The sequence below is a fragment of the Papaver somniferum genome, chromosome 5, assembly GCF_003573695.1.
Source record: "Papaver somniferum cultivar HN1 chromosome 5, ASM357369v1, whole genome shotgun sequence".
NCBI lineage: Eukaryota > Viridiplantae > Streptophyta > Magnoliopsida > Ranunculales > Papaveraceae > Papaver > Papaver somniferum.
Window position 1 is genome coordinate 95,650,024 of NC_039362.1, and position 8,728 is coordinate 95,658,751.

At 35.2% G+C, this 8,728-nt stretch overlaps 1 pseudogene; it reads left to right on the plus strand.

Moving 5' to 3' along the window:
- Positions 1 to 109: 109 nt before the first annotated feature.
- LOC113282282 lies at positions 110 to 7,659 on the plus strand (annotated as a pseudogene).
- Positions 7,660 to 8,728: the final 1,069 nt, after the last annotated feature.

Sequence of the window (8,728 nt, forward strand, 5' to 3'; positions counted from 1 at the left end):
ATATCATATCTTGGTTTATTTATTCATTCATTGACCATTTCTGATTCGTCTAGGATCATTTAATTAACTTCATCCACCCTTGAGTTGTTAAAGCTATTGAGTAGGAAAACGAAATGAACAAGAGATTTAAGATGACAACTTGTGCTCCTGCTGCTGTGTTCGAGGAGATATATGATCGGTCGAAGGAAGTCAAGGATTTTGATGATTCAAAACTTGGAGTCAAAGGTCTAATTGACTCAGGTATCACTTCATACCTCGATTTTTCTTACATCCACCTGAATCTTTCCCTTCTATCACCGTCCCAAGCCGACTCATCTCTAGTCATGAAATTCCTGTTGGAAAATGATTAACAAAATTTATTGTTTTCTTTTGTGAATGAAACTTTTTAGTCCCATATTGTGGAGTTTCCAATTTTTATTAGTTTTAAGAAACTATATAAACTTATTAGTCCCACATTGTGGAGTTTCCACTTCTTAAATTGTTTTATTCCATTATATAAAGAAATTCACTACTTTTGTAAAATCTATGGGAAATGGGTTGCTCTATATTTTAGAGGGACCCCTAAGGGAAAATATTTTATAGCGTTTCTTAAGAGTTCGCGATTTTCCTTAACGGTTTTTTCGGAGTTGCGTAGTAGGGTGTTTTATCCTGGAGATATCCGTCCTGTGAGGGCTATAGCATCACTCTTGAGTGTAGCCGGGCGCTAATGTCTTAAGGGCAACGTGTTGAACACGTGACTCACTCTGTTTTTCCAAAGTTTTACCTTGTTGCTGTTGTGGAGATATGAGAAGCTCGTTCGTTTCGTCAATCGATCGATCAATTCCATTATAGAGGAGCTAAGTATCAATAACTTTTGTTTATTTGATTTTTTCTTTATTTTGATTATTGCACCCAACAATCTTATGACATTATAATTTGTAATAATCGAAAATGGTTGGTTGGTTTGTGAATCAAGGATGTTAATTGTGGAGTGAAAAACAAAAACAATTTTTTGGTCATCTGTAGAGTTTCGAGATTATCTCATAACCTAGAAGGAATTTCGATGAACCCTTTTGACACAACGTAGTATACATCCTGATAGTTACCCACGTAAAATTTCAGAATTTTTGGAGTCGTAAAAGTATTTTTTTGATATTTTACAAAACAGACAAATGTTCCTGAAAAATTCTGACGGACAAACTTTTGTTGTTAACTAAAGTATTTTTTATGGGGTAATCATGAGTTTTTTGATATGGTGGTTCAAACGAAGTTTGTAAATCTAGATATTATCTTCAAAACTCATATTTTATCTTCCGTTTCGGAACTAAGGTTTGTGAGGTGTGGTGTATTAGGTGATTGGGAAATTACCGTGTCCGTGGTCAGAGTATAAACGAAGACTGTGACATGAAATTGAAAAGGAACATGGCTACCAGGTGCATGTGGATGAACACAAGTCTTCCAAAGCTGACAAAGGCGGGAATATCAAACACAACTCTAACCGTAGTCTTCATAAGAAAGGTATGTTTCGTAAAACTGAATCCGGCGTTACTTTAATTAAGGGTGATTGTTATGTTTGTAAAATTCCGTGCCATACGGTAGTAAAGTGTAGACAACATAAAACCTTAATAAGTAGAAAGTTAATGCTAATTTAGTTGAAACAAATTAGAACGAGTTCATTGACATGATGTCGGAATTTATTTTAACAACCAATGTGAGAGATCAGAAGGTGGACTCTGGAGCCACCAAGAATGTTTGTTGAAACAGAGACCTGTTCACCTCCTATCAGAGGATAGGGGATGTCGAGAAACTCTTTTTGAGTAACTCATATGCAATAGAGGTTGCATAAAAGGAAAAGGTCGAGCAGAAGCTCATATCTGTAATACTCTCACATTGAATGAAGTTTTCATGTTCCAAGCATATGCAAGAATCTTGTATCTTGTTCTATTGTAGATGGAAAAAGATTTAAGATCTTAAATTTTTCTGGAAAACTTGTTGTAACAAGGCAGTTATTTTTTAAGCAAAAGTTATAGGACTTTGGGTCTATATAAGCTTAACGGAAAAAACTGATGATGTGAACATAGTTGATTCTTGTGCTTTCTTTATGTGATTGATTGTTTTATGTGGTAAGCTTGTAACCGTAAACTTATAAGTCAATGCTTAAATGGATAGCATAGGCTGCGTACCCAAATTTAGTTTGGACTTTGAACACAAAAGTGAAATCTGTGAAGAATCAAATTTTCTTTAAAACCTTTTAGCACAAATGTTCAGAGTAATTCTAAGCCTTTAGAATTAATTCAGTTAGGTCTAGATGACATGAGTTCAACCTAAAATCACTGTGGTAAAAGATGGTTTATAACTTCCATAGATGATTGTACGAGGTACTGTCTTGTATACTTGCTTAGGGATAAGGATGATGCCTTAGAAGCCTTAAAATGTATAAACTTGAAGTTCAAAACCAATTAAAAGCCTTGAACATAACAATTGTATTCTTAAGAAGATGATAATTGTCATATTGATTAGTTCAGGATTACCTGCGGCCTTGTGGGGGGAGGCAGTCATGTTAACTAGTATATCCTGAATAGAGTACCCTTAAGGATCAGATAAAACTCCATATGATTTATGGATAGGTAGATGACCTTCTTATGAATGCGTCGAAGTGTGAGGGTGTTTGACTAAGTTTTCCATTCGTCTTCCTAAAAGAACTAGATAGAAACCAAAAATGTTGATTATGTGTTCATATAGGGCATGCTGAGTTTACTTCTACATATAGATTTTTGGTTGGGTGTTCTGATTTTTCAGACTTTGGTGTGATTTTTCTGACTTTATTGTGAATATTATTACATAATCTAGGGATGCTGAGTTCTTTGAACATGTTTATTCTTAAACCTGTACCTCATTAGAGATGTGTTGTTGATCCCCTAGATTTATTTTCAACTAGTCAAATTTACCTTCAAAGGAAGATGGAATAGAGTTGATCCTAGGAGAAGTAAAAGGATTAGAACCGAGACTTTTTATGGACCTGACTTCATAATATGCCTAGCTTAGTATGAGTTCCAGACTCGTAAATAAGCCATAACATTTACGGAAACCCCATTCTGGTAAGAAGCTTCATTTAGTGAAATGGACTCAGTCCGTCGGAACCTGACTTGGGAGGTTTATAGTTTACCTCCAGAAAGTAAGACCATGAGATGTATATGAGTCTTTAAGAGGAAACATTAGGTATATGGAACTGTAGAAAAATATTAGGCTAAGTTGGTAGCTAAAGGCTATAAACTAAAAGAAGGTGTATATTTCCTTGATTCTTATTCACATGTAACGATATTTACTTACGTTGAGATGCTAATTGTTATTGCTGTCATAAACAAATTAGAGATACATCAGATGGATGTTAAGACCGCTTTTCTAAAATCGTGAATTAGATAAAGAAATTTACATAGACCAATCTGAGGACTTTGTAGTGAAAGGTTATGATGACAAAGTTTGTAAGTTGAACAAAATTTTGTATGGTTTATAAAATAAGCACGTAAACAGTGACATGGAAAATTTGATCATGTGATAATGTATAGTGGATTTAAGTTAATGAATCTTACAAGTATATTTACAAGTAACTTGTTAAGGATGCCTGTGTGATTGTATGCTTGTATGTTGATGATATGCTTATACTTGATACAAACTTAGATGTGATTAATTCCACTAAAAAAAAAACATGTGCTGAATGAGAACGTTGACTTGAAAGACTTAGGCCCTGTTGTAATCTTAGGGATGAGGATTAGAAGATAATCTAGCATTTATAGTCTTAGTCGTTCTCATTATGTTGAATTTTGTGCTTAAGAGATACAATCAGTGTGATTGTAAGCCTGCTTGTACTCCGTACGACTATTCTTGTAGACTCAAGAAAATTAAGGATAGTGGAGTATCTTAACTTGAATACTCAAGAGTTATAGGATGTCTGATGAATTTAATGAACTGTAAGTGTCCAGACATTGCCTATAGTGTGAGTAAGTTAAGTAGATATACTTGTTGTCCAGAGAAAGAGCATTGGGATGCACTTAGTAGAGTATTACGGTACCTAAAATACTCTATTACCTTTTGTTTGGTTTATGAAAGGTATCTTGCTGTCCTTGAGAGACTTTGTGATGCAAACTGGATAGTTGACTCAGAGGAGTCCTAAGTCTACGAGTGGATATGTTTTCACTCTAGCAGGAAGGTTTGTTTTGGAAGATTTCCAAACATACATATATTGCTCAATTCATTATGGAATCTGAGAGTATTGCGATAGATTAAGCACGAGAGGGGGATGAGTGCCTAAGATGCTTTTTAGAAGACATTCCTCTCTGGCATAGACCTGTGCCAGCTATATCTATATACTATGTTAGCCAAGCTATAATAGCTAAAGCTAAAAATAACTAATCTCAATTGGCGTTATTTCCATTGATTGGATAAAGTCCAAGGAGAATATCGCGCAACCTTTGACGAAAGGTTCATCCAAAGAGATTGTTAGAAACACATCGAAGGGGATGGGGCTTAAGCTCATAAATTAAACTTGCCATGAAGGATACTCAAACTTGTTGACTGGAGATCCCAAGATCAAGGTTTCGAATGAGACAACTAATTTGTGGTGGATAAAGGTATACACTATCAGAGAATTTTATTCTCTGTCCCTTCCCTATGGTGTAGACGTGATAGTGTGACTGCATGTGAAGGATGACTTTTAAGAAGTCTTAATGAGTTCTATAGTTTCAATTTAAGATTGAAGTGGGGTGTAGCAGTAACACTCTTTATGGAAACTCACTTATCTGAATGAGGAAGTGGGCCGCTTCCTATGAGAATATGAGCTTTGATTCTCTAGAGCATTCTGAGAAACAGGATATGTCCAGGGCCAAATTGGACAAAACGGCACGAGCTTGGCAGCAATCTTGGAGATATCACCCGTGGTTGTATCGCGAATTACATCAAATGCTAGCAGTTCAAGACATAGTTCACCGTCTCTAGCAAGTAATTCCGGTAATATCTCACTAAGCAAAGGTTCAAGACCTCATGGACACCTCTGCCTAAAATGGTATTTCCTGCGCTTTTTATGTGATTTTCGTTTTGATGGTTTTGGTATTACTGGAGCTTAGGACCTAAAGGTCACTAAGGGTTCACTAGTTCATGCTTTTTCACTTTGGTGAAAGATACCTATAGTCTCACCATGTGAGAACTAAAGATGAAATCTCTCAATACTATTATGATTTATGCAATCCATAATATGACCCTGGGGTCAACACACTTTTGTGTGAGGGAGAGGACGTAGAAATGACTAGTATGATTTCAACACTTGCACGATCAGTCTGTTTGGATCGTGAGGTTGGGATGTTGATTTACCAAGATCTATCTGTGTTTTCATGTTTTATTGAGTTTTCATTCATGTGGGGGATTGTTGGAAAACGATTAATAAAAAAATAAATTTTTGAAGTTTTAATAAAAAATTAAAATTTATTGTTTTCTTTTGTGAATGAAACTTTTTAGTCCCACATTGTGGAGTTTCCAATTTTTAGTAGTTTTAAGAAATTATATAAACTTATTAGTCCCACATTGTGGAGTTTCCACTTCTTAAATTGTTTTATTCCATTATATAAAGAAATTCACTACTTTTGTAAAATCTATGGGAAATGGGTTGCTCTATATTTTAGAGGGACCCCTAAGGGAAAATATTTTATAGCGTTTCTTAAGAGTTCGCGATTTTCCTTAACGGTTTTTTCGGAGTTGCGTAGTAGGGTGTTTTATCCTGGAGATATCCGTCCTGTGAGGGCTATAACATCACTCTTGAGTGTAGCCGGGCGCTAATGTCTTAAGGGCAACGTGTTGAACACGTGACTCACTCTGTTTTTCCAAAGTTTTACCTTGTTGTTGTTGTGGAGATATGAGAAGCTCGTTCGTTTCGTCAATCGATCGATCAATTCCATTATAAAGGAGCTAAGTATCAATAACTTTTGTTTATTTGATTTTTTCTTTATTTTGATTATTGCACCCAACAATTCCAATCGTCGACCTTTCTCGTATCAATACCGATCAACGGTCTCTCATCGTTGATCAAATCAATGAAGCTTCATGTACATGGGGTTTCTTTCAAGTAATCAACGAGGACGTTCCTTTGGACGTTCTTAACCGTGCTCTTTTGTCCATCAAAGCTTTTAACGAGCAGTCAAATGAAGTTAATCATAGTACTATTGTAGACAAAGCGACCTAGGTATGACTTTTGCATCAAATTTTTATCTCTTTCAATCAAAGGCAGCTAGTTGGAGAGACACGTTACAGATGGGAACGGATCGCACTGATTCTGACAAGGTACCGGAGTTCTTAAGGAGCGAGTTGTTTGAGTTGGACCAACACATCAAACAACTTGGAGAAACTTTAATGGAAATATTGTGCGAAGGGCTAGGAGTGGAAATAAATAGGTTGAAAAATATGGCGTGTTCGGAAAGAAGGCATTTGGCAGGACATTATTATCCATATTTTCCAGAACCAAACCGAACCGTAGGAACTAAGTTCCATACTGATCCATCAGTGTTTACTATTTTATTGCAGGATCATATAGGAGGGTTGCAAGTGAAACATGGTGAAGATTGGGTTGATGTTAAACCCTTGGATGGAGCTCTTGTTATCAACATAGGAGATATTCTTCAGGTTTGTTTACTGTGGATGTTTGAATTACATGTTTTCTACATAAATAACTTACAATATTGCATTGTTTGGTTTATAATTTAATCAGATAGAAATAGAATCAGATAAAAAAATGCGACCAAAAATGTATTTTTAAGCTTAATCTCCCACCCCTTTAACGAGGGCAAGCCCGAAATGAAGGCTCATCCAATTTTGAAATACAACCGTTAAATCTTATAGGACCCAAATTCAGCGGTTGATGTTCACAGATTCCAAAAAAAATTCCGTGTGGACATGTACCTGGGATTTTTATGTTTGGTCTTCAACAGTGGGACAAAGTAAATACGATTAAATATAGGGTCATATCTTCGTAAATATGATTTATTTTTATATTTATAAATCTTACGATGGAAACTTAAAAACTTCATATCTTTAAAATTATGTCGGATTTTTGTAAACTTTTTATGACCAGAAAGCTCTTTAGATTCTCTATGCAAAGAGCATAAACATGACGTGCCAAGCAAGAATATATTTTAAGAAAAATAGGTTGTGATTTTTGGCAAGAATATATCATAATATATGACGTGCAAAGCACGTGCACTCAACTTGTTTTATTAATGTCTATAAAATTTCTTTCCTTGCTTCCTCTAAGAGATTCATTATAAAAATGATTCTTATTCCAATATTTTGTGAAATTAATATCTACATGTGCATTTAAATTCAACCTTGGACAATGTTTTTATTTTTATAGATAATGTCTAATGACAAGTACTTGAGCGTGGAACATCGAGTTGTGGCAAATTCTTTTCGAAAGCCAAGAATTTCGATAGCTATTTTTTTCAACCCAGGCAACATGGAAATCAAGTATGGACCTCTGCCAGAGCTAATAACTCCTCCATTAAAATTAGCTATCTACAAGCAGTTTACAATGGAAGACTTTATGATGAAATTTAGATCAAAAGGATTGGATGGAAAGTCATCTTTAGTAGATTACTTTTTGTTGTAAATTGTAATCAATTACGAAAAGTAATTTGATGAAGCGAAAATAGGGTTATTTTGTTTTTGATACTCAAGTTTTGTCCAACTTTTGAGTTTGGTCTAACATTTGTCCAGCTTGGTATTTGGTACTTGGAAAAGACGTTGACCCTCGTTGACTCGGTTAGATGCTGACTTCCGTTTAATAATTATTAAAAATTTAAATGAAATCTAATTATTAATAAAAGTTACTATTATACCCAATTCACTTTACCAAACAAATCTCTAAAGACCTAAATTATTTATACTTCATCTTCTTACGCCTCCATAAAAATCAAAACTGATAACCCCATGAACCATCTTTATATCCTGATTCTGAAATCGAGGGATGATGAGCGACGAAATCCAAATGAGTTTTATGAAATTGGATCGAGAAATAGAAGATTCGGATGAACTGAAGTCTGTAGAGGGGGTAGATCTGTGCAGAACATATTGAATCTAAAAGTTGCTGAGATGGGAATTAGTTGGAGATGAAGTTGTTACTGATGAAATTGACAGATGGAATTGGTTAGGGTTTTGTTGCTAATGAGAAATCAGTGTAAAAACTGAAGCTGTTGTAAGTCGATGTCGTGGATTTGTGATGGGATTTAAGCACTGGAACGTTGAGGAGAAGAATTAGGGTTCGAAACTACAAGAGCTTGGTTCTGTTGGCAGTAGAGATCGATGATACGGAAGAATAATGATACAGTTACAGAGAAGAAGGAGAATTGAAGATGGGTTTTCCTCAGATTTGAATTCTAAGTGTTCGTAGGGGTTTTTATTGTTGATGTTCATCTGGTAGAAGGAATGGGTTTGCTGGAGTGGCTGACGCAGGTTGATTGAGATTTGGTCTTGGTCGAGATGCAATTGACATTTGTTGATATGAAATTTGGTATCAATTTTGGGGATTTATAGCAGTGGATTAAAATTAGTGTTTACATCAATGGAAGATGAATTTGGCGGTTTTGAGAATGGATTCTGATATGAATTTGGGGGTTTTGTGAATGGATTCTTATTTGACAACAAGTAAGTGGATATTCTCTTTCAGTTTTAAGGTTTTCGATGTATGAATGATCTTATGGTTGAATGACAG